General features: G+C 50.5%; 1 protein-coding gene across 1 annotated transcript in view; it reads right to left on the bottom strand.

The window, feature by feature from the left end:
• Nucleotides 1-8,139, bottom strand: part of LOC147098642 (PH and SEC7 domain-containing protein 1-like) — a 303,222-nt gene extending 295,083 nt beyond the window's left edge. The window contains exon 1 of the mRNA XM_085970604.1: nucleotides 7,923-8,139. The gene's annotated coding sequence lies outside the window, so the exon portion shown is untranslated. The remainder of the gene's footprint in view (nucleotides 1-7,922) is intronic.
• Between the last annotated feature and the right edge of the window lie 16,421 nt (nucleotides 8,140-24,560).

Below are 24,560 nucleotides of genomic sequence, written 5' to 3'. Positions count from 1 at the left end.
TCGCCATATGCTGGCCATCCCTTCACCGTCAAATCATAGACCCGAGAGAGTGTCGGGTCATTTCGGGTTTCCTTCTCAATACTTGCGTTTGTAACAGGCAAACATTCGACTATGGTCGCATGGAATATCTCCACAGGGTCCACTGCAGGTGCTTCTTCCGCCGTAGGCAACGGTAGTCGCGACAGCCCATCAGCGTTTCCATGTTGTTTCGTACCTTTGTACTCTATGTCATACTGATGTGCCCCTAGAAACAGTGACCATCTTTGCAGCCGTTGCACCGTCATCACCGGAACGCCCTTCTTTGGGTTAAAAATTGAGACCAGGGGTTGATGATCAGTCAGTAGGGTGAATTTCTGCCCGTGCAGATAGTGATTGAACTTCTTCACCCCCACACCAGGCTGAGGGCCTCCCTCTCAATCTGGGCGTAGTTACGCTCGGCTGAGGTTAGCGAGCGCGATGCAAAGGCTATTGGCCTCTCTGAACAGTCACGGAATTTGTGTGACAGCACCGCTCCAATGCCGTAAGGTGACGCACCACATGCCAACCGAATCGGTAGTGTTGGGTTGTAGTGGGCCAATACTTCTTTTGAAGTGATTTGGCATTTACATTCCTGAAAGGCACGCTTACACTCATCACTCCATTTCCATGTTACACCAATTTGAAGGAGGGCGTTCAGTGGGTGCAGAATTGTAGATAAATTCGGCAAGAACTTATAGTAGTAGTTCACCAACCCGAGGAACGACCTCAGTTGCGACACATTTTCTGGTGCTGGAGCCTTGACTACAGCCTCAATCTTGTCCGGTGACTTATGCAACCCTTCCTCATCAATCATGTGGCCACAATACGAGATTTGTCTCCTGAAGAACTCGCATTTGGGACGGTTGGCTCGTAGCCCATATTCCTGCAATCTCGTGAGCACCTGTTCCAGGTTGGCAAGGTGTTCATTGTCATTTTCGCCCGTAACCAGGATGTCGTCCAAATAACACTGGGTCCCCGGGATCCCTTGCAGGATTTGTTCCATTGCCCTCTGCCACATAGCCGGGGCCGATGCTACCCCAAATACCAGTCGATTGTACTGGTAAAGGCCTTTGTGAGTGTTTATCGTGAGGTATTTCCTAGATGCTTCTTCCACCTCCATTTGTAGATACGCTTGAGCCAGGTCAATCTTTGTAAAACGTTTCCCTCCAGATAGTGAGGCAAAAATATCTTCTATCCGCGGAAGCGGATACTGTACTGTGTGCAGGACTGGGTTCACAGTCACCTTGAAGTCCCCACAGATGCGAACCTTCCTTGGCTCCCCAGGCGTGCTGCTCAATGCTTTCTTCATTACAGGAACGATGGGTGTGGCCCACTCGCTCCAGTCCACCTTAGACAGCACCCCCGAACGCGCCAGACTCTCCAGTTCAGCTTCCACAGCTGGGCGCTTCGCGTATGGCACCGGTCTGGCCTTGAAAAATTTTGGGGTTGTGTTATCCTCAATCTTTATGGTTGCCTTTACTCCTTTTAGAGTCCCAAGTCCTTGTTGGAACACCTCTTCCGCGTCAGATAGAATTTGTGACAGACGTCCAGGTGCGACGTCATCATCTTTTTTGTCAGTCACAGTTAGTGCCAGAATGGAATGCCAATCCAATTGTAGTCTTCGGATCCATTCACGTCCCAATAATGGTGGTCCTCCATCTCGTAGTATATACATGTATAGTTTCTGTGTTTCCTTTCCGTTATATTCAACTGGCACCCTTATTTTTCCTCTGGGGTAGACCTTTTGCCCCGTGTATGTCTTCAATACAATGGACGTGTCCTTTAAGGGTATGTGTGAGAATAGCCGCTCATAGTCTCGTCAATTCATGACAGTTAGGGCTGATCCTGTGTCCAATTCCATCTTCACTGGGGACCCTGCTATCATGAGGGTGACCCAAATGGTTCGGTGATCTTCTTTTGCGATCACGTTGTGTAACTTTAAACAACTTAGTCGCCTGCTCCCGGAGTCCTTATCGCTCTCCTGATCTTCTGAACTACTATCTGTCAGTTTCTTTACTTTCCTGTACTGTTCCTTAGTAGTTCTTGTCGTGTTGGTCTTCTTTCCCGACCTGCAGACTCTTGCTATGTGTCCCATTTTCCCGCATTGCCTGCATATTTTGTCTTTAAACCAGCAGTCCTTCTGCTCATGGGTTGTTCTGCCGCAGCGATAGCACTTTTCGGCTCCATACGCCATTTCGTTAGCGCTGTATTCTTGTGGTTTCTGTTGTATTTCCGCAGCTCCCCGTGCTGCTGCTTCGTAGGATACTGCCACGCTGAAAGCCTGTTCTAGCGTCAGGTCCTTTTTTGAAAGTAGTCGTTTCTGGGTTCCTTCACTCTGGAGCCCGCAGACAAACTTATCCCGTAAGGTGTCTGCCAGTCCTGCTCCGAACTGGCAGTGCTTTGATAACTTGCATAGTTCCGTAAGATAGTCAGCATTGCTCTCATCTTTGTGCTGGTTTCTTTTATGGAACTTGAATCTTTCTGCTATCAGCAGTGGTGTAGGGCTTAGGTGTTCCTGTAAGATATGAACAATCTCCTCAAAACTTTGCGGGTGCAGAGCATTCTGAAGGGGGAGGGGGATCAGCCAGTTGTCGTGGTACATGTAGGTACCAACGATGTAGGTAAAAAGAGGGAGAAGGTCCTACAAGCTGAATTTAGGGAGTTAGGAGCTAAATTGAAAAGTAGGACCTCAAAGGTAGTAATCTCTGGATTGCTACCAGTGCCACGAGCTAATAAGTTTAGAGAGAGTAAGATAGATAAGCTAAATACGTGGCTTGAGCAGTGGTGCAAGGGAGAGGGATTTAAATTCTTGAGGCATTGGAACCAGTTCTTGGGGAGGAGTGACCTGTACCAAGGGGACGGTCTACACCTGAACTGTGAGGGAGCCGATGTCCTCGGGGTAATATTTTCTAGGGCGGTTCAGGAGGATTTAAACTAATTTGGCAGGGGGATGGGAACCTAGGTAGTGGAAAAGAGGGAAGTCATATGAAGTCAGAAATAGATGGTAGAAAGGTGAGAAGCAATAAGCAAAGGAGAGAAACACAAAGGGCCAAACTAATTCATAATGAGAGTGTGAAAAAAGCAAGCCTGAAGGCTTTGTATCTTAATGCTAGAAGCATTAGGAACAAGGTGGATGAATTAGTTGTGGAAATAGAGGTAAACAAGTATGATTTGATTGGGATTACAGAAACGTGGCTGCAGGGTGGGCAAGGCTGGGAACTTAACATCCAGGGATATACAATATTTAGGAAGGATCGGCAAAAAGGTAGGGGAGGTGGGGTAGCATTGCTGGTAAAGGAGGGGATTAATGCAATGGAAAGGAAGGATATTAACTCGGATGAAACGGAATCTGTATGGGTAGAAATGAGAAATAGCAAGGGGAGGAAAACGTTAGTGGGTGTGATATATAGGCCTCCAAATAGTAATATGGAGGTGAGGGAAGGCATAAAAAGGGAAATTAGAGAAGCGTGCGATAAGAGCACAGCTGTCATCATGGGTGACTTTAATTTACATATTGATTGGACTACCCAAACTAGTAAAAATTCTGAGGAGGAGGAATTCCTGGGATGTTTTCGGGACGGTTATCTGGACCAATATGTCGAGGAGCCGACTCGAGATCAGGCCATTTTAGACTGGGTATTGTGCAATGAGAAGGGACTTATCAGCAATCTTCTTGTACGAGGCCCCTTGGGTCAGAGCGATCATAATATGATCGAGCTCTCAGTCGAGATGGAGAGTGAGGAAATTGAATCAGAGACTAAGGTCCAGAACTTAAATAAAGGGAATTACGAGGGTATGAGACGGGAATTGGGTAAGATTGATTGGGTGGTGTTTCTGGGGGGATTGACAGTGGATAGACAATGGCAAGCATTCAAAGATAGAATGGAAGAATTCCAGAACATGTTTATACCGGTTTGGCACAAAAATAAACCTAAAAAGGTGACTCAACCGTGGATAACGAGGGAAATTAGGGACAGCATAAAATCAAAAAAAGGGCATATCAACTGGCAAAAAAAAGCACCAGACCGGAAGATTGGGGGCAGTAGGGGGCGGCGCAGACACGATGGGCCGAAGGGCCTCTTTCTGTGCTGTAAAACTCTATGACTCTATGAGTACAAGATACAGCAAAAGAGGACAAAGGGATTAATCAGGAAGGGGAAAATAGAATACGAAAGTAAACTTGCAGCAAACATAAAGACAGACTGCAAAAGCTTTTATCGGTATATCAGGAGGAAAAGACTGGTAAAATCCCAAGTCGGTCCCTTGCAGTCCGATTCGGGAGAATATATAATGGAGAATAAGGAAATGGCAGACCAATTAAACTCATACTTTGGTTCTGTATTCACAAAGGAGGACACAAATAACCTCCCAGGAATATCGGCAAACATAGGGACTAATGAGAGGGAGGAGCTGACAGAAATTAGTATCTCTAGGGATATGGTGCTGGGTAAGTTGAGGGGACTGAAGGCCGACAAATCCCCGGGGCCTGATAAACTACATCCTAGGGTACTTAAGGAGGTGGCCCTGGAGATAGCAGATGCTCTAAGGATCATCTTCCGGAACTCCATTGACTCGGGAACAGTACCCGTGGATTGGAGGGTAGCTAATGTTACCCCAATATTTAAAAAGGGGGGTAGAGAGAAAGCAGGGAATTATAGACCAGTAAGCCTTACATCGGTTGTGGGCAGAATGCTAGAGTCCATTATTAAGGATAAAATAGCGGAGCACTTGACAAATGGGGAAAGGATCGGACAGAGTCAACATGGATTTACAAAGGGTAAATCGTGTTTGACTAATCTGCTGGAAATTTTTGAGGAAGTAACTGGTAAAATAGATGGGGGAGAGCCAGTGGATGTGGTGTACCTTGACTTCCAGAAAGCCTTCGATAAGGTTCCACACAAAAGATTATCATGCAAAATTAAGGCCCATGGGATTGGGGGCAAAGTATTAACGTGGATAGAGAACTGGCTGGCGGATAGAAAACAGAGAGTTGGAATAAACGGCTCGTTTTCGGAGTGGCAGGCAGTGACCAGCGGGGTGCCGCAAGGATCTGTCCTGGGACCCCAGCTGTTCACAATATATATAAATGATCTGGATCAGGGAATTGGATGCAATATTTCCAAATTCGCTGACGACACTAAACTAGGAGGAGGGGTGGGCTCTGATGAGGATGTCAGGAGGCTACAGTGCGATTTGGACAGGTTGGGGGAATGGGCGGATACGTGGCAGATGCACTATAATGTGGATAAATGCGAGGTTATCCACTTTGGGGGTAAAAACAGGAGGGTAGATTATTATCTAAACGGCAATAGATTGGGAGATGGGGAAGTGCAGAGGGACCTGGGTGTTCTTGTGCACCAGTCACTGAAGGAGAGCATGCAGGTGCAACAGGCGATTAAGAAGGCAAATGGTATGTTGGCCTTCATATCAAGGGGGTTCGAGTATAGGAATAGGGATACCTTACTACAGCTGTACAAGGTGCTGGTGAGACCGCATCTGGAGTATTGTGTACAGTTTTGGTCGCCCCATCTGCGGAAGGATGTTCTTGCCATGGAAAGAGTGCAACGGCGATTCACCAGGCTGATACCTGGAATGGCGGGAATGACCTACGAAGAGAGATTAAATAGTTTGGGCTTGTACTCACTGGAGTTTAGAAGATTGAGAGGGGATCTCATCGAAACATATAAAATTATGGCAGGCCTGGACAGGCTGAATTCAGAGAGAATGTTTCCAATGGCCGGGGAGCACAGAACCAGGGGCCACAGTCTAAAAATAGCGGGCAAATCATTTAAAACAGAGATGAGGAAGAATTTCTTCACTCAAAGAGTGGTGAGCCTGTGGAATTCCCTGCCACAGAGGGCTGCGAAGGCTAATTCAATAAATATTTTCAAGAGAGAATTGGATATATTTCTGAAGGCTAAGGGGATTAAGGGTTACGGAGAAAAGGCGGGGACGGGGTACTGAACTGGTAAGATCAGCTATGATCTCAGACGAAGATCAGCCATGATCTCATTGAATGGCGGAGCAGGCTCGAAGGGCCGAATGGCCTACTCCTGTTCCTATCTCTATGTTTCTATGTTTCTATGTTTTCTCCATTGGTTTAGCTGGGGTAATTAAATTCCGCAATAGGCCGTACGTACTTGCACCCATCAGATTTAATAATACCGACGCCCTCTTTCCATCAGCCACCTCATTTGCCTTGCAGTACACTTCAATTCTTTCCACATACGTGGTCCAGTCTTCTACCTCGTTGTCGAAAGTAGTGATACTGCCACTTTTCGGCATCTTGGGCGATTTAAAATGGCGCCTCCCGCGCTTTTGCTTCTTCCCCAATGGAATAAAATGGCGCCTCCCGCGCTTTTGCTTCTTCCCCAACGGGATAAAATGGCGCCTCCCACGCTTTTGCTTCTTCCCCTTACTACCACGCTGCTCCTAGTGTTCTACGGGGTAATGGCGGCGACCCGCAGCTTCGGCGCATCTCGCTTTCCTTCCCCCCCATTTAGTTTCTCTCCGCTGTCCTGTTCTCGAGCACCGACCGCGCCCTGTGCGCTCCACCCTCTCTCTCTTGTTTTCTTTTCCCGGCGACGCTGCGCGGCCCAATTTGTAGAGCTGCTCGATCGAGCTTGAGCCCGCCACAGTCCGGAAGGGTCAGCGCACTACCTGCTACCAGCATGATTCGCTGGAACCACAGTCTCTCCCGCAATTCTCCAAACACCGATGGATTCTTTGGGCGGTTGCCCTCAGTCGACGCCCGTTGCTCAGACTACGACCTTCCAGGACCTTCCTTTCAGGCGAGATCCCCGTGAGATGATGCCACACTGCAGGTGAGTTCGAACTTACTCGTCGCCACTGTAAAGTCCGCGCCTCAATAATACACGGACTTCGGGAGAACAGTTTAACAGGTACTTTACTGAACAAGAGGCAGCTTGAAACTGAAACTACAGAAGCCTGCTAGGGCCTTTTATACAGGGGTGGTCACTGCCGGTACTGCAGTCTAAGACCAGTTATTCCCTTAAAGGTACATACACAACAGTAAGCAACAGCTTCTGAGCTTGGAAAGTGAAGAGCTGTGAGGTGAGAGTTTTTATAGCACATTTCAAGCTGTCAAGTAATCAGCTGATTCAATGGCCATTCATCTCCCGCCTCAGCTTAACAGATGTGATTCCCAAGCAACGAGGACTCCGTGAGCGAGCTCGTAAAATCAAAAGGTGAGCTTAAATGTATTCTTAATGATCTCTAAACAAGGTCAGAATGACCTGTGTTGGGCCCCCTGCTGCTGCGTGTCGGGGAATGGACCCAACATTGGGAAAGGCGCGTGGCGGTGGGATCACAGCAGGCGTCCTGACCTGCTTGGGGGAAAAAAACACACTTTCCCACCCGACCCGCCACCGATCGCGCCCGCTGACCCCCTCAGAAAATCTCGGCCGTTAACTCTGTTCCCACCTCCCCGACCAAAACATCTCCCGTGGAAAAGCTCACTTCCATGTTTTAAGACCAGTGTTGCTTACTGCCACACACACACACACACGTCGAGATATCATCGCGCCCCAGCCATAAGATTGCAAAGCAGGAATTCCAGAATATGTGGGGTGTTTTTCAAAAACTAGAAAATCACAGAGGAATGAGATAGAAGAACAAACAGAGAGAGCTTGTTCTACTTGCACATCTCAACAGTGAGCTGATGATTTAGTGGCAGCGTTTCCCAGTGCCTACTGCCACTATTACACCCCCCACCACCCCAAACATTTAACCATACGCTCCTCTGAATATTTGCGTACGGTCGCAATTGACACCAAACTGAACACTATGAAAGGGTTAACATAAAATTACAGAAAAGAGACCCGAGTAAAGTAAAATGATTCCTATTTTCTAGCCCCTAATAGAATGAAGGTCCAGCACAATACCTGCTCGACAAGAAACAATAGCAGCTTCCTGGGCCAAGAGGAACAGAAACAGCAGCACTTGCGTTGCTCACAGCCTCTCTCCACATATGCTCACACACTGAGCATCCTTCAAGCAGCTCCCCTTGTTCTGCTGGATGGTGATGGGTTGCCTCAGACCTCACTCACACCATCTCCAGGTCCCGCGTGGTAGAGAGGTCCACCTCTTCTGTGTAACGTGTGCACTGAGCTTCCCCTCGCAGCCCCCCTCCCCTCCCCTTTACAGGAGCCAACCTCAGCGAGAAGTGTAGATTACAGATAGTCCACAGGGGATCTGCGAGTACAGCTTCACTACACGTGATTCCACCCACCCCTCCCCCCTCCTCCTCTCCTGATTTCAATTAGACGCAAGCCTGCCAGCCTTATGATCAAATGCACAATTAATTTAGCAGCCCCGCAAATATGCAGACAAAAGCCAGTCACTCCAGGGTTCGACCACAGAGCGGAGACGAACCGTCTTGCAGAGCCCGCTTGCTGCTGACGAGCAAATTAAAGGCAGAGCCCAGCTTCAAATTGAAGGCTGCCGGGACCACAATGGTCCAGAGAAAACCGACTGATCTTCGGCGAGTCTGTAAATAAAAGAAAAAAGAAAAGAAAATACAACTGCTGCAGCAGTCGCTTACACCGGGGCCCGCCCGTCAGAGCCTGTTTACAGAAACATCCTGCACAATCAACTCCCCCCTCCCCACCCCCCCCCACACACACTGCGTGGTCTCCGGGTCCGGGCAGGTGGATGGTTTGAGGGTCTCATCACTGTGCTTCCCAATCTGGGATCTGCGGAACCCCTTAGGGTCGTAGTGGGTCTCTGATCTTTTTAAAAAGACTTGCATTTCTATCGCGCCTTTCACGACCACCGGATGTCCCAAAGCACTTTACAGCCAATGAAGTACTTTTTTTGAAGTGTAGTCACTGTTGTAATGTGGGAAACGCGGCAGCCAATTTGCGCACAGCAAGTTCCCACAAACAGCAATGTGATAATGACCGGATAATCTGCTTTTAGTGATGTTGGTTGAGGGATAAATATTGGCCCCAGGACACTGGGGAGAACTCCCCTGCTCTTCTTCGAAATAGTGCCGTGGGATCACCCGAGAGAGCAGACGGAGCCTCGGTTTAACGTCTCATCCAAAAGAAGGCACCTCCGACAGTGCAGCACTCCCTCAGCACTGCACTGGAGCATCAGCCTAGATTTTTGTGCTCAAGTCCCTGGAGTGGGACTTGAACCCACAACCTTCTGACTCAAAGGCAAGGGTGCTGCCCACTGAGCCATGGCTGACATTTTTAAACATTTTTAACGTGAATGTCAAAACGTTGGACCTTCTCATGGCGCACACACACACACACACACACACACACACACACACACAAACAAAAACACACAAACTCACCACTATAGAATACACACACGCACACAATAGAACAGTGGTTTTCAAACTGGTGTCTGTAGAGACTTTCCAGGGTGTCCACGAAAGAAACCCCCAACTGGTGATGGAGAGCGAGCTGGTGCGGAGCAACCGGGCGCTGCTGAACGGGGCGGTGAATGGTTACCACGGCGGCGGCAGCAGCGGCTGTGCGCTGCAGGAAGCGCAAAAGGAGAAAGAAGGAGGGAAAAAGACTGCGGGGCCAAGCCAAGGCCGCAAGGCCACCGCCAACAGCAGGAGTGGGAGGCGGGAAAGCGCAGGGCCCGCTGTTCGGAGAGGAACCGAGCGTCTGTAAAACAAAGATCCCATCCCGACTACCAGCCGGCAGCAGCAGCGCCGGAATACGGCCAAAAAGAACAGGGCCCGTGAGTCAGACATACATTACATTAGATCTGACTGTCCATGGTCAAGGGCTGGCCAAGGAACAAATCTGACATCATAATGTAAAATTATAAGGGGCCTAGATAGAGTGGACAGGAAGGACCTATTTCCCCTTAGCAGAGAGGTCAATAACCAGGGGGCATAGATTTAAAGTAATTGGTCGGAGGATTAGAGCGGAGTTGAGGAGAACGTTTTTCACCCAGAGGGTGGTGGGGGTCTGGAACTCACTGCCTGAAAGGGTGGGAGAGGCAGAAACCCTCATCATATTTAAAAAGTACTTGGATCTGCGCTTGAAGTGCCATAACCCACAGGGCTACGGAGCAAGAGCTGGAAGGTGGGATTAGGCTGGAGAGCTCTTTTCGGCCGGCACAGACACGGTGGACCGAATGGCCTCCTTCTGTACCGTAAATTTCTATGATTCTAATCTGGGCAGCACTTGAATACACTGAATAACCAATGCATCAGTAATTTAAAAAAATCAATGCTTTAAAATTTTATACATACATACTTGAGGGATTCCCGTTTTGTAAATGTTACCATAGCTATATGGCAATTAATTGTCAGAAGATCCTGTTACTGTCTCAATAGAGTCATAGGCCTAGAAATTCAGTTGTTTGCGCCAGCCGCTAGCGCCTTAGGAGGAGGACAAGTGGGGCGCGAAGCGGCTAGCGCCCGGGCGCGGTGCGATCTGCGCCTCTCGCGAACTTCAGTCAAGATTTAGCGGTGGCGCAAAACCGCAGCGCCCGCTCAGCTGCGCGCGCAGATCCTGATGTCATTTCATGGTGCAACGCCCTTGGTGCGCCCCGAACCGGAACTTCAGTGGCGCCCCCCTTCTGTGCGCCTGGTGCCCCCAGCAACTGGTTGAGTGGAACGGTTCCCAGTCACTGCGGGGCGCGGGGGGCGCTATTTAAAGGGGACTCTTCCTCCATTCTTTGTGGCAGCCATTTTGTTCCACTCCTTCTGTGTGAGAGAGAGATATTTGGAGAGAGACAAAGGGAGAGAGCTTTCTGCTTTGACTCAGCGCTCGCACAGGTACTTCTGGCTTCAGGCCAGAGCTTTGCAGTTGGATTTAACTTTCAATGCCATAGCCTTGAGTCGCCACATATAATGGGGGCTGCAATGGGTGGAAACGTTGGTTTTCTGCATTGCATTCAAAGGACTCAGAGACGCCGAGAGAGAGTGCCAGTCATGGCCAGATGGAGAAGGGCCAACAGGCATTGGAACAGGAGGCCTTACCCACCCAGGGTATACCGCCAGCAGTTCTCATATCTGAACATGTCTGAGGAGCAGTGTGTTCGGAGGCTGCAATTCAGAAGGGAGGTGGTCACTGAGATCTGCCACCTGCTTCAGAGAGATCTGCAGCCACAGCTGAGGAGCAGGACGTCTCTGTCAGTGGCAGTGAAGGTGACGGTGGCTCTCAACTTCTATGCCACCGGCTCCTTCCAAGCCGCTGCTGGGGGCATTGCCAATATCTCCCAGTTCGCGGTACATTGCTGCATCCGCCAGGTGACGAATGCCCTCTTCAGAAGGAGACGTCAGTACATCTCCTTCCCCATGACCCTGGACAAGCAGCAAGAGCGTGCAATGGGATTTGCAAGAATAGCAGGCTTCCCCATGGTCCAGGGCGCCATTGACTGCACGCATGTGGCTTTGCGGGCACCTCTACAGAATGCCGAGGATTACCGCAGCCGGAAGGGCTACCATTCGCTCAACATCCAGTTGGTGTGTGACCACAGGCAGCTCATACTAGCTGTCAATGCCCGCTTTCCAGGCAGCAGCCACGATGCCTTCATCCTGCGCCAGATTTCTGTGGCAGACATTTCCGAAGCCCCGGCTCACCCAGGAGGCTGGCTTCTCGGGGACAAGGGCTATCCTTTGTGCACCTGACTGATGACCCCGCTCCGTGCGCCCAGCACCCCTGCTGAAGAACGATACAATGACAGCCATTAAGCTACCAGGAACATCATTGAGCACACAATCGGCGTGCTCAAGCAATGGTTCCGCTGTCTGGACTGTTCCGGAGGAGCCCTACAGTACTCGCCTGAGCGAGTCTCCCATTTCGTTGTAGTGTGCTGCTTGCTGCACAACCTGGCTATCCTCAGGACTCAGCCACTGCCAGCAGACATTGGAGGACCACCAGAGGAGGAGGAGGAGGAGGAGGAGCACCAAGACAGGAGGGAGGCACAAAGTGCAAGGGCAGTCCGTTGGTGGATTATTGCAACTCGGTTCTAGGCCCCCTCTCAGGGAATGGCTTGTGCCAATGAAAGAACATGAATGGAACCGCTCCGCAAACCCTCAGCCGGTCAAGGCAACAAATAGTTCAAAGTGCAAACATGGACAATCTGAATAAAGACAATTTTTTATTTTACAAACTCTGTGCCCTTCCCGCATGACAAACAAATACAGAGAAACCCCCCAAAAAACAGTCAGACACATAACTGGCTCTCACAACCTTGAGAAAATGAAAAAAACAGTTAAACAAAAATGACCATGACCCTTGGCCTTCATATAAAAAACAAACACAACATTCTCGGCCTTCATATAAAAAAAATATTTTGCCACTCCTTCTACTTTTTCGCCTGCGAGGGTGATCCGCCTCGCTTCCGCGATTGGCCCCTTCCCGCCCTGCAGCTCCTCCTCAATGGGACCCCAGTGGCTGCAGCAAGGCTGGGGGAAGGCTGCTGAGGGTCAGATGGTGAGACGGCAGATGCCCTTGGGGGACGGCCTGGACCAGCTCTGGGCCTGGAGGGCCCGGCTTCTGACTGCTCCAACTCTGCTTGGGCGGCAGCAGTCTGTCCTACGGATGGTGGCAGCTGCAGTGGAGGAGTGACAGTGTTGGCTGCAGGAATGCTGCCAACCTGACAGAGCACAGGCACTCCCTGGTCGGCCGAGACACTGGCACTCGCACGGGCCAGCACTGAAGCATGCGCAGCAATCTGCTGAAGCACAGGCTGCTGGGCTGCTGCGGCGCGGCCAGGGCCCCGGCGATGCCTGGCCGATCCAGTGAGGGTGGCAGCAGTTAGTGCCCGTGTGGCCCTGATCTGTGTCTGCATCACACCAGCCAGTGAATGCACGGCACGACTGAGCACTTGGCTGGAAACCACCTATGCTGCCCCGAATTCCTGAACACTCCTTGCCAGTGACTCTATGGAGTCAGGCATCCTTGCCACTGCAGCCATGAGCTCAGTGTGCCTGCGCTCAACCTGGGCGCCCATTTCACCAAGGAGCCACACCTCCTCTGCACTCACCGTAGCAGGACTGGAGGCCACACTCACCCTTCGGGGAGAAGGCCGCCGAGCTTCCCCACCCCTCCCGCGTTGCTGCAGCCCGCTGGGCCCCGGAGCTTCACCCTCATCAGACCCTTCCCCCCTGCTCCCCTCCAGGGAAGACGTGTCCTCATCATGGCCATGGGCTGCATCGGCTGAGGGTGGCACTGATGGGCCGGCTTCCTCTTCCTCCTCCTCGAATTCTGAATCAGGCACAGTGCCAGCTTGAGGGCCCGCCTCCTCACCTGGCGAATCAGCATCTGAAAGCAGGGAGGCACAAGAGTTGCTTTAGAGTGAGGGCAGGGCGGCAGCGAGGGAGGCATGAGTGCTGCTATGCACTGCATTGGTTCGAGAGTGGCAAAGGATGCTGGTGTGAGGCACAAGTGGAGAGAGGTCAAAAAGGGGATGACCTTACCATTGCTGTCCAGAACGGGATCGGCATCTCCAGTGGCGACGGGGCCAATCAGCTGGCCTCCCATAATCTGCTCCACTCGCTGCTCCAGGTCGCTGAGCTCTTTAAGGTCAGGACGGCCTCCCCCGGTCCATCGCTGCTGCCTGTGATTGTGGGCCAGCTTGCCCTGCAAGAGAAAGAACGGACTCTAAGTACACTGTCAAGCCCTGATCTTGCCTGCACTGCCTCCCATGGTGGAATAGCCCTGACAGTGTCAAGCCCTGATCTTGCCTGCACTGCCTCCCATGGTGGAATAGCCCTGACAGTGTCAAGCCCTCATCTTGCCTGCACTGCCTCCCATGGTGGAATAGCCCTGACAGTGTCAAGCCCTCATCTTGCCTGCACTGCCTCCCATGGTGGAATAGCCCTGACAGTGTCAAGCCCTCATCTTGCCTGCACTGCCTCCCATGGTGGAATAGCCCTGACAGTGTGTAAAGTGCTGAATGTGCAAGTGATTTTCATGAGAGTCCCATAGCTGTTGGATGAGGGCTGGGCATTGGGGCTTTCAGGTCCCTTTGGCCATAAAGTGAGGTGCACATGCAGGGATGTAGAGGATACTGGAAAGGGTACTTACCCTAACAACCCGAATGAGGTTGTTGAACTTTTTTCTGCATTGCACAGGAGTCCTGGCAACCATGCTGTTGGAGGACACCCTGTTTGCCACCTCCCTCCAGGCTTTTCTATATTCGCTGGACAGCGGCCTCCTGCCACTATCAGGGAAGAGGACAGGTCGCCTGCGCTCCATTGCGCCAACCAGTAGCTTCAGGGCACCCTCGCTGAAGCGCTGCGCTGGCTCCCTAGCCTTATCCATAGTCCTGGGCGTTTAACTGGTGAAGCAGCTATGTTCAGGCCTTGATTCAGGGTTGCAGTGTGCAGGGCGTCGCAGCAAAACAAATTCGACCCTCCCCCTTTAAGAGCTGGCCGGCGCCAGCGTGTCTGCCTTCAATCAGCAACTCGCCGCACCTGCGCTGCGCCCGCCCTCGGTGGTAGCGCCCCGGCTCGCCAGCTTAGCGCCTTATGATAGTCGTGCACCGCCTGCTTTAGTGCAGCAGCAATCTCTTGGGGCGATGCAACTCAATTTCGGCGAAGGTGGCGCTAAGTTGCGCCAGTCGCTAAATTTAGCGATCGCCCGGCTGCAACGCCCCAAACGTGGCGATACTGAATTTCTAGGCCATAGAGTCATAGGGGGAGAAATTCAGTATCGCCCCATTTGGGGCGCGATTATCGGCTGGGCGCAAAGATTAGCGTCTGGCGCTAATTATCGCCTCCGACTGCAAACTTGGCTTTTATCGCCCCTGGAGGTGATTGGAGCGCTAAATCAGGCGCTTCACACCTGTCTTAAGGCGCTAACGCCGAGGAGCGAGGCGCTACCTCAGAGTGCTGGCGAAGTTCATGTGATGTCAGTCAGCAATGGAACACAGACACACTGGTGCCGGCCAGTTCTTAAAGGGGAGGGTTGATCTTGCTGTCCATCCACATCCTGTTCATTGCAGCCTTGAGTCTCTGCCTGGAGAGACCTGTACATCAAATCTGCTGGAAAGAACAATGGAGAGGCCCAGGGAAAGAGCTCAGAGTGCAGTCCCCATAGTCTCTTCTAAATCGATACAAGGAAGATCAAATCAGAAAGAACCTGTAAAGTGCTGTTCAGTACCCAAAACTCCTCAACACAGCATTGAATATCTCCTGCAGTCTCTCTCTCTCACTCAGAATGCGTGGTGCAAAATTTTCGCCAACAAAAAAGGCAGGAAGCGGTCACCTTTAAATAGTGCTCCCCTAGTCCCTTCCCGACTGCAAAACGCTCCCCTCAACCTAGCGGCAGGCAGTAAGGCAGGGGGCGCCACTCAATATCCGGTCCGGGGCGCTACACGCTCGACTGACATCACAATCTGCCGGCGCAGGAGATCGTGGCGGTAGTGTTTAGCGCCGCCGCAAAATGTCTAGTTAATTTCGTGAGCGGCGCAAACATCACCGCGCCTGGGCGCCAGTTGCTTTGCACCCCATTAGCGCCCTCTTAAGGCGCTAACGGGAGGCGCAAACCAACTGAATTTTTCCCCCATAGAGATATACTGCACAGAAAGAGGCCCTTCGGCCCATCGTGTCCGCGCCGGCCATCAAGCCCCGTCTATTCTAATTCCATTTTCCAGCACTTGGTCCGTAGCCTTGTATGCTATGGCGTTTCAAGTGCTCATCTAAATGCTTCTTGAATGTTGTGAGGGTTCCTGCCTCTACCGCCCTTTCAGGCAGTGAGTTCCAGATTCCAACCACCCTCTGGGTGAAAAAGTTTTTCCTCAAATGCCCTCTAAACCTCCTGCCCCTTACCTTGAAACTATGCCCCCGGTTATTGACTCCTCTACTAAGGGGAAAAGTTCCTTCAATACAAGGGAGCAGCAATAATTTAGATGGGGGGGGTCCGTGATTACTAATCTATTTGAAAAGGGGTTCTTCAACTAAAAAAAGTTTGAGAACCACTGCAATAGATCACACACACACAGAATAGAACACACACACACTCACACAGCACAACACACACTGAACACAGTAACCCTGCCTCACTCACTCTGCTTCCTAGCATTAAGCAGTGGAACAGCAGCAATAGGGCAGGGCTCAATTTGAAATGGGATCACGCAGGGCACACTGACATGTGGGCCAAAGTAGAGAAGTCCTACTACAACTGCACAGGGTGCTGGTGAGACCACACCTGGAGTACTGCGTACAGTTCAGGTCTCCTTATTTAAGGAAGGATATACTTGCATTGGAGGCAGTTCAGAGAAGGTTCACGAGGTTGATTCTGGAGATGAAGGGGTTGTCTTATGAAGAAAGGTTGAGCAGGTTGGGCCTATACTCATTGGAGTTCAGAAGAATGAGAGGGGATCTTATTGAAACATATAAGATTCTGAAGGGGCTTGACAGGGTAGATGCAGAGAGGATGTTTCCCCTCGTGGGGGAATCTAGAACTAGGGGGCATAGTTTCAGAATAAGGGGGCACCCTTTTAAATCGGAAATGAGGAGGAATTTCTTCTGAGGGTCGTGAATCTTTGGAATTCTCTTCCCCAGAGAGCTGTGGAGGCTGGGTCATTGAATATATTTAAGGTGGAGATAGACGATTTTTGAACGATAAGGGAGTCAAGGGTAATGGGGAGCAGGCGGCGAAGTGGAGTTGAGGCCAAGATCAGATCAGCCATGATCTCATTGAATGGCGGAGCAGGCTCGAGGGGCCAAATGGCCGACTCCTGCTCCTACGTCTTATGTTTTATGAGTCTCAATGGACATCATGTGTGTTCGAGTCCCGGCCCGTCGATCGTCGCTGTGAGTCCCTGGACTCCGCCCCGCGCTCACGCTGGCTCATTGCTGCTATCACTTTCACCATTTTCTTTTTTGAAACAGGCTTTCCTTTCTTGATGGGTCGCGTAACAATGGTTAGGAAACCAGGCCTCTGGAGATCGTGGTTGCCCGGTGCTTCTGAATCATGGTTCCCCATCAGTGGAGGACCCAGTTTCCCAATGGCGCAGATTGGCACAGAAAAAGCATCATTAACGCTCGGACCCTCCACCACCAACCCCCCCCCCCCTCCGCCCCGGACACTGGGGAAAATTTCTCCAACGAGGATAGCTCCAGCGGAGATGTGTAAAAAAATCATTCTAGGGATGGCCGCACTGGTACCGGGCCTCGCTGTCGTGATTTGCTGGCCATGCCAACTTGGTTAATTCGTTCCCATGTTTTAAGCAGCATTTTGCCCAGGGTCCGGCAATGGTGCCCCTGGGACTGTACCAACAGTGGCAGGGTAACCCGGGAATGTACCAACAGTGGCAGGGTCCCCCGGGAATGTACGAACATTGGAGGATCCCACGGGAATGTACCAACAGTGGCAGGGTACCTCCAGGAATGTACCAACAGTGGCAGCGTCCCACCCCCCCCGGGAATGTACCAACATTGGCAGGGTCCCCCCAGGAATGTACCAACATTAGCAGGGTCCCCCGGGAATGTACCAACATTAGCAGGGTCCCCCCCCGGGAATGTACCAACATTAGCAGGGTCCCCCGCCCCCCCCGGGAATGTACCAACATTAGCAGGGGCCCCCCCCCCGAGGAATGTACCAACATTGGCAGGGTCCCACGGGAATGTACCAACATTGGCAGGGTCCCACGGGAATGTACCAACCGTGGCAGGGTCCCCCGGGAATGTACTAACAGTGGCAGGGTACCCTGGGAATGTACCAACATTGGCAGGGTACCCCGGGAATGTAGCAACAGTAGCAGGGTCCCCCGGGAACGTACCAACCATGGCAGGGTCCCCCGGGAATGTACCAACAGTAACAGGGTCCCCTGGGAATGTACCAACCGTGGCAGGGTCCCCTGGGAATGTACCAAAAGTAACAGGGTCCCCTGGGAATGTACCAACCGTGGCAGGGTCCCCCGGGAATGTACCAACAGTAACAGGGTCCCCTGGGAATGTACCAACCGTGGCAGGGTCCCCTGGGAATGTACCAACAGTAGCAGGGTCCCCCGGGAATGTACCAACCGTGGCAGGGTCCCCCGGGAATGTACCAACAGTAACAGGGTCCCCTGGGAATGTACCAACCGTGGCAGGGTCCCCCGGGAATGTACCAACATTGGCAGGGTACCCCCCAGGAATGTACCAACATTGGCAGGGTACCCTGGGAATGTACCAACAGTGGCAGGGCCCCCCCGGGAATGTACCAACAGTGGCAGGGTCCCCCCGGGAATGTACCAACAGTGGCAGGGTACCCCCCGGGAATGTACCAACATTGGCAGGGTCCCCCCGGGAATGTACCAACAGTGGCAGGGTACCCCCGGGAATGTACCAACATTGGCAGGGACCCCCCCAGGAATGTACCAACAGTGGCAGGGACCCCCCCCCCAGGGATGTACCAACATTGGCAGGGTCCCCCCCAGGAATGTACCAACATTGGCAGGGTCCCCCCCGGGAATGTACCAACCGTGGCAGGGTCCCCTGGGAATGTACCAACATTGGCAGGGTGCCCCCGGGAATGTACCAACATTGGCAGGGTCCCCCGGGAATGTCCCAACACTGGCAGGGGCTCCCCAGGAATGTCCCAACACTGGCAGGGTCCCCCCGGGAATGTCCCAACACTGGTAGGGTACCCCCCCGGGAATGTACCAACAGTGGCAGGGACCCCCGGGAATGTACCAACAGTGGCAGGGTACCCCCGGGAATGTACCAACAGTGACAGGGTCCTCCTGGAGTATACCAACATTGACAGGAGGTTACGTGATGAAAACTCCGGGAATATGTCTGACCAGAGTTGGCAACCCTATCTGGGCTAGTCCCACTTTTTTAACTTCCAATAACAAACAACTGAAAAACCAAATAATGGCAGGACAAGAAGGGACAGTCTTTGTTTTCTTACAAGAATGTCTTGAAGTGGCTCACTTTACACATTAAGATAGTAAAGTTATCTCAAGCTGATTTCCCTCGTCAGAACTTCCGATCACTGTCTGTTCCTGGGCGTTGCAGTGAAAAAGAAATGGGCGGAGATCTTTATGCTCAAGTCTCTGGAGTGGGACTTGAATCCACAACCTTCTGATTCAGAGGCGAGAGTGCTGCCCACTGAGCCACAGCTGATACTCTGTTTACACAGTTACTAAGGCCATCGTAACTAATGCCCATTGTAAATGGGTGTCTGGGGTTTCTAGACCACAGACGATGCTGGTAAATAAACTTAATAGGGCAAAAGGAAACTTAATTTTGCTCTTTAGGTGAATTGCTGCAGTGCCACCAACATTGGGAGGGTGCATACACAGTTTCCATTGAAAATGTGGCGACGGGAATTTACAAAGGAAATATAAAATCATTATATCTGAGTGCCCTATTACACACCACGGGAGATCAGCCAGACTATGATAGGATGAACATTTATGTATGTGCACACACTTCTTGTATGAATGCAAAATATTTACCAGTTGCAAGTTATATAACGGGCACTTGTTTAAAATCATGAAGGGTTTAGATGGAGTAAATAAAGAGAAACTGTTTCCAATGGCTGAAGGGTCGGTAACCAGAGGACTCAGATTTAAGGTGATTGGCAAAAGAACCAGAGGTGACATGAGGAAACACTTATTTACGCAGTGAGTGGTTAGGATTTGGAATGCGCTGCCTGATAGGGCGGTGGATACAGATTCAATAGTAGCCTTCAAAAGGGAATTGGATAAATACCTGAAGGAGAAAAATTTGCAGGGAAATGGGGAAAGAGCGGGGGAGTGGGACTGACTGGATTGCTCTTCGAAAGAGCCGGCGCAGACTCGATGGGCCGAATGGCCTCCTTCTGTGCTGGACTATTCTATGATTCTATGTTGCTGACAGACAGGACTGTATCATGCTCATCAGCACAGAACTATCGACATCAGGGAAATATTAATGCAACAAGATTGACAGATTTATAATGCACAGAGCTGTGTTTATTTTTAACATAGTTCTATAGTGGGGTGTTTTGTTTGTTTGTAATCCTCACGGAGCAAGTCAGTATTCAACCGAGCTGTCCGTGGCACGGAGAGGCACAGGGAGAGAGGGCGAGAGAGGGAAAAAGAAAGCGGGAGAAAGAAAGAGAAAAAGAAAGTGAAAGAAAGAGAGAAAAAGAGAGAGAGAAAGAAAGAGAGAAAAAGAGAGGGGGAGAAAAAGAGAGAAAGAGAAAATAGAAATAGAGAGAGGGAAGAAAAAGAGAAAGAGAGAGAGAAAGGGAGAGAATGAGAAAGAGAGAAAGAGAGAAAGATAGAACAAGTGAGAGAAAGAAAGAAATAGAGAGAAAGAAAGAAAAAGAGAAGGAAAATAAAAGTAAAAGGGAAAGAAACTGGAGAATGAAAATTCTAAATAAAGTGGTGACATCTAGTGGTTTACATCAGTAATGCATGGATTGTCACTTGTTAAAAACACAATTCTGAGTAATTTCAAGGTAACCTTCTTTTAAGAACACAAAGGGGGAGAAGAGTTCTCCTTTTCTAATGGGAAATGGGACATTACCTATTTACCCCGTAATTAACAGTCCACTAACGCAAGGTTGAAACTGGATTTTCTAACTGGGATTTCATTAATGGGATTTCATTAGTGGGTTGCAAATTAAGTGTTTTTCACATCCTCCGGAAGTCCCAAAGTGCTTCACAGCCAATGAATTAGCTTTGACATGTAGTCACTGTTGCCATGTAGGCAAATACGGCAGCCCATTTGTGCACAGCAAGCTCCCACAGAATGCAATGAGGTGAACGACCAGATAACGTGTTTTTAATGGTGAGGGAGCAGTGTTTGGACAGGACTCCAGGGAGAACAACCATGCTCTTCTTTTGAGTAGTGCCGTGGGATCTTTTACATCCACCTGAACGGGGAGGCAGGACCTCAGTTTGATGTCTCATCCAAAAAGACGTTGGCCTAGAAATTGCAGTCAGAGGCGCAGCTCCGGAGAACGCCTCTGACCGCAGAACATTGCCGAAATTACCTCCTGGCGGCCGGGCTGCGAAGAGCAGTGGTCTCAGGTCTCGAGGCGGAGGGCAGCGTAAAGGCCCACAGGTCCCAGGGGCACAGGCGGTTCGGAAGCGTGCTTGGGATCACGTGGGCCTGCTCCTCCAATGACAAAGGAGAATTCCATTGCAATCATTTATGAAGGGAATCCCCTAATGATATGCAATGGAATCCCCAAATAATTACACAATTTACAGAATAGCAATTTTATTTATGAGTTCCTTCATTGCACCAACCTCAATAAAAATGTAATTTTTTGATCATTTTAAACACCATAAATCCAGGCCAGTATTTGCATAAACTCATTTAATAAAGTGTATGTGCATAATTTGGGATTTCTCAATGTTTTATTTAAGCCTTAGCTATCCCCTTACACTGCCCTATGCCTGCTTGCATCAACCGTAAGACTGACGTGGGCAATTGCTGGCCAGTTGCTGGGCAAAAATAGCCCGACTCTGTGCGCCAGCGACTGCTTTCTCGGAGCCCCCGCGAAGGGCGTACGCCGACAGGCCGCAGGTTCCAGGTTTCGCACACGCTGAAATCCGGAACTCGTGGGGCATTTCAAAGGGATTAGGACGGTGCACTCGGGGAGTATGCCTTCACAGACACCGCCAGGGCCATCAGACCAAGGGGCCCCATCTCATTCTGAAAATAAACCCCTTCAATTTACGGCAAAATGACGATTCTTACTGTGAAAAAAAATCTGTGTTTTTAGAAAAAGCTATTGCCTCATTATGCAAAATGCTAACAGCCTCCATTAACCACCATGGCTTGGCAACAGGTTTTAACTCGACCAACTATGCCACAGCAGCAAGATAACTTCAACACCTTGACACTGCAAACCTTAGAGTCATAGAGTTATACAGCACAGAAAGAGGCCCTTCGGCCCATCGTGTCCGCACCGGCCATCAAGCCCTGTCTATTCTAATCCCATTTTCCAGCACTTGGTCCGTAGCCTTGTGTGCTATGGTGTTTCAAGTGCTCATCTAAATGCTTCTTGAATGTTGTGAGGGTTCCTGCCTCTGCCACCCTTTCAGGCAGTGAGTTCCAGATTCCAACCACCCTCTGGGTGAAAAAGTTTTTCCTCAAATCCCCTCTAAACCTCCTGCCCCTTACCTTGAAACTATGCCCCCTTGTTATAGACCCCTTTACTAAGGGGAAAAGTTCCTTTCTATCTACCCTATCTATGCCTCTCATAATTTTGTACACCTCAATCAGTTCCCCCCTCAGCCCTCTCTGCTCTAAGGAAAACAACCCCAGCCTGTCCAGTCTCTCTTCTTGTCAATTTAATATCTGTTTGTTTTCACATTCCCAAAATCACCTAAAAATTAATGGCAAAAATAAATTGCCTCAAACAATCTAGTTTGGAAATATCGGAGCTGCAGTACCACACAGGCCCTTACGCTGGCGCTGCCTATATGAACTCGGCAGCACCCTCTGCAGTTAACTTGCGGTACCGCAGCTTAATGTAACTGGACCAAATTGATTTGCAGAATTTTAAAAGGCGCAGGGCTTCCACCATTTATTGCTTGTGGGCAAGATTGCACACAGACTGATTAAGTTACCCCGAATGCATTCCTACAAAATAAAAACAGGAAACGCTGGAAACACTCAGCAGGTCAGGCAGCATCTGTGGAGAGAGAAAAACCAGAGTTAATGTTTCAGGTCGATGACCTTTCGTCAGAACTAAGAACGTAAGAAATAGGAGCAGGAATAGGCCACTTGGCCCCCCCGAGCCTGCTCCACCATTCAATAAGATCATGGCTGATCCTGGGCTCAAAGCCACTTCCCCGCCCACTCCCCATAACCCTTCACTCCCTTATCTTGCAAAAAATCTGTCTATCTCCACCTTAAATGTATTTAATGACCCAGCCTCCACAGCTCTCTGGGGCAGAGAATTCCACAGATTTACGACCCTCTGAGAGAAGAAATTCCTCCTCATCTCAGTTCTAAAAGGGCGACCCTTTATTCTGAAACTATGCCCCCCGAGTTCTAGATTTCCCCACGAGGGAAAGATGTTAAGAGATATAACAGCTTTTAAACAAATACAGAGCGAGGAAAAGGGGGCGGGGAAAGAACAAAAGGGAAGGTCTGTGATCGGGTGGAAGGCAGGAGAGATTAAATGACAAAAGGGACGATAGTGCAAGGCAGAAGGGAGATGGTAATGGGACAAGTTAAGAAACAAAAGATGGGTCTAGAGGAGGTGTAAATGGCAACAGCAGAGCCTGTTCTGCCATTCATTTAGATCATGGCTGATCTGTACCTTAACTCCATTTACCTGCCTTGGTTCTGTAACCTTTAATACTGACAAAAATCAATCTTAGTTTTGAAATTTTCAATTGACCGACCCCCCCCCCCCACCCGCCCCCGCCCCCCCCCCCCCACCCCCCCCCCCAAGCCTCAACACTTTTTGGGGGGGGAGAGTTCCAGATTTCCACTACCCTTTGTGTGAAGAAGTGCTTCCTGACATCACCCCTGGACGGCCTGGCTCTAATTATAAGGTTGTGACCCCTTTGTTCTGGACTCTGCCCACCGGAGGAAATCGTTTCTTTCCATCTACCTTCTCAAATCATTCAATCATCTTAAACACCTCAATTAGATCGCCCCTTAATCTTCTACACTCGGTTATGTTTTCAAACGCAGATGTTGCTGTTGAGCCAGAGCGAACAGGTCGGAATAACACCAGCCACCGAAAGCACGATCTTCCTCAAGCGAGTAACGCATCCAATTTGTTGCAGCAGGGATTCATAGAAGAGCGGCAGGAATTTCCGGGGGAGTTCTCCTGATCGGTCGGCGCAACTTTGGCACAAGGCCGGCGGAAACCCCAGATAAGACATGAGAGTGGGTTTTCCCGTCGACCCAACGGCGGCTGATTGGGAGAATCCCTGGGGAAATCCACCACCAGGGTCCTGTGTAACTGACTTAAACCTTCTTCTTCTTAGGCAGTCCCTCGGAACCGAGGACGACTTGCTTCCACATTAAAAATGAGTTCTCAGGTGACTGATGAGTCCAATGCGGGACCTACAGTCTCTGTCACAGGTGGGGCAGATGGTGGTTGAAGGGGCGGGTGGGTGGGGTGCTTGGGTTGACGTGCGCTCCTTGCGCTGCCTGCGCTTGGCTTCCGCTTGCTCCCGGCGAAGAGACTCGAGGTGTTCGGCGCCTTCCCGGATGCTTCTCCTCCACTTTGTGCGGTCTTGGGCCAGGGATTCCCAGGTGTCGGTGGGGATGTTACACTTTTTCAAGGAGGCTTTGAGGGTGTCCTTGAAGCGTTTCCTCTGCCCACCTGGGGCTCTCTTGCCGTGCCGGAGCTCCGAGTAGAGCGCTTGTCTTTGGGACTCTCGTATCGGGCATGCGGACAATATGACCCGTCCATCGGAGCTGATTGAGCGTGGTCAAAGCTTCGATGCTGGGGATGTTGGCCTGAGCGAGGACACTGACGTTGGTGTGCCTATCCTGCCAATGGATTTAAACATTGTAGTGTCCGAGGATCAATAATACTCAGACTGCAGGAGAACAATAAAACAGGTATTTACTGAACAGGGAGTAATTCAAGACTGAAATACAGAAGCCTGCTATAGCTTTATATACAGGGGTGGTC

This window comes from Somniosus microcephalus, chromosome 29 (assembly GCF_052327205.1).
Source record: "Somniosus microcephalus isolate GS21.2 chromosome 29, FLI_Smic_1.0, whole genome shotgun sequence".
NCBI lineage: Eukaryota > Metazoa > Chordata > Chondrichthyes > Squaliformes > Somniosidae > Somniosus > Somniosus microcephalus.
The sequence above is the reverse complement of the archived record's forward strand: the minus strand, read 5'-3'. Positions and strand labels throughout refer to the sequence as shown.